Raw genomic sequence first — 2,179 nt, 5'->3', positions numbered from 1 at the left:
GGGCTTGATGCTGGCCGTTTGCGGGACTCCATGGACCAGGGGGAGAGCGCCATGGACCAGGGGGAGAGCGTCTCTCTTCAGGGATTGACCAGGGCTCCAATCTTCCCATTGAAATGAATGGCGGGTGACCAGGCGTCCAAATCCCCCATTGAAATGAAGGCCGGATGCCCAGGGCTCCAATCTCCCCATTGAAATGAATGGCGGGTGACCGGGCGTCCAAATCCCCCATTGAAATGAAGGCCGGGTGCCCAGGGCTCCAATCTCCCCATTGAAATGAATGGCGGGTGACCGGGCGTCCAAATCCCCCATTGAAATGAAGGCCGGGTGCCAAGGGCTCCAATCTCCCCATTGAAATGAATGCCGGGTGACCGGGCGTCCAAATCCCCCATTGAAATGAAGGCCGGGTGCCCAGGGCTCCAATCTCCCCATTGAAATGAATGGCGGGTGACCGGGCGTCCAAATCCCCCATTGAAATGAAGGCCGGGTGCCCAGGGCTCCAATCTCCCCAGTGAAATGAATGGCGGGTGACCAGGCGTCCAAATCCCCCATTGAAATGAAGGCCGGGTGCCCAGGGCTCCAATCTCCCCATTGAAATGAATGGCGGGTGACCAGGCGTCCAAATCCCCCATTGAAATGAAGGCCGGGTGCCCAGGGCTCCAATCTCCCCAGTGAAATGAATGGCGGGTGACCAGGCGTCCAAATCCCCCATTGAAATGAAGGCCGGGTGCCCAGGGCTCCAATCTCCCCAGTGAAATGAATGGCGGGTGACCAGGCGTCCAAATCCCCCATTGAAATGAAGGCCGGGTGCCCAGGGCTCCAATCTCCCCATTGAAATGAATGGCGGGTGACCAGGCGTCCAAATCCCCCATTGAAATGAAGGCCGGGTGCCCAGGGCTCCAATCTCCCCATTGAAATGAATGGCGGGTGACCAGGCGTCCAAATCCCCCATTGAAATGAAGGCCGGGTGACCAGGCGTCCAAATCCCCCATTGAAATGAAGGCCGGGTGCCCAGGGCTCCAATCTCCCCATTGAAATGAATGGCGGGTGACCAGACGTCCAAATCCCCCATTGAAATGAAGGCCGGATGCCCAGGGCTCCAATCTCCCCATTGAAATGAATGCCGGGTGACCAGGCGTCCATATCCCCCCCCCATTGAAATGAATGACGGGTGACCAGGCAGGCGAGAGCCCCCGCTGCAGAGGCTCCAGAGGTGGCACTCTGAAAATATTTCAAAAAAAGTTGACTTTGAAATTTTTGGAGAACCAGGATTTGGGGGGGGCAAATGTGCTGAGGCAGGCCGCCCATAGTGCTCCTATTTCGGCCTGGGCGCGCCAGAGCACCCCCCTGGAAGTGGCACTCTGAAAATAATTAAAAAAAAATGACTTTGAAAATTTTTGAGAACCAGGATTTGGGGGGGGCAAATGTGCTGAGGCAGGCCGCCCATAGTGCTCCTATTTCGGCCTGGGCGCGCCAGAGCACCCCCCTGGAAGTGGCACTCTGAAAATAATTAAAAAAAAATGACTTTGAAAATTTTTGAGAACCAGGATTTGGGGGGGGCAAATGTGCTGAGGCAGGCCGCCCATAGTGCTCCTATTTCGGCCTGGGCGCGCCAGAGCACCCCCCTGGAAGTGGCACTCTGAAAATAATTCGAAAAAAGATGACTTTGAAAATTTTTGAGAACCAGGATTTGGGGGGGCAAATCTGCTCAGGCAGGCCGCCCATAGTGCTCCTATTTCGGCCTGGGCGAGCCAGAGCCCCCCCTGGAAGTGCCCCATTCATTTTCAATGGCCGGGTGACCAGGCGTCGAAAAATGCCATAGGAAATGAATGGGGCCCATTCATTTTCAATGGCCGGGTGACCAGGGGGCCAGTACCACCTGCCGCCATTAGGGGCGCTGTAGATAGGGGACCTCGTCCCCCCATTCGAGAGGTTTGCCCCCAAACCTCAAAATGTATGGGGTACAATATCAGGAGCGAGCTTTTTAAGACGAAAAATTTTCAGAGTCAACTTTCTTCGAAATATTTTCAGAGTGCCACTTCCCAGGGGGATTCTCGCTTGCCAAGGCCGAGATAAGAGCACTATGGGCGGCCTGCCTCAACACATTTGGCCCCCCCAAATCCTGGTTCTCAAAAATTTTCAAAGTCAACTTTTTTCGAAATATTTTCAGAGTGCCACTTCC

This window comes from Vanacampus margaritifer, unplaced genomic scaffold (genome assembly GCF_051991255.1).
Source record: "Vanacampus margaritifer isolate UIUO_Vmar unplaced genomic scaffold, RoL_Vmar_1.0 HiC_scaffold_142, whole genome shotgun sequence".
Classification (NCBI taxonomy): Eukaryota; Metazoa; Chordata; class Actinopteri; order Syngnathiformes; family Syngnathidae; genus Vanacampus; species Vanacampus margaritifer.
The sequence above is the reverse complement of the archived record's forward strand: the minus strand, read 5'-3'. Positions refer to the sequence as shown.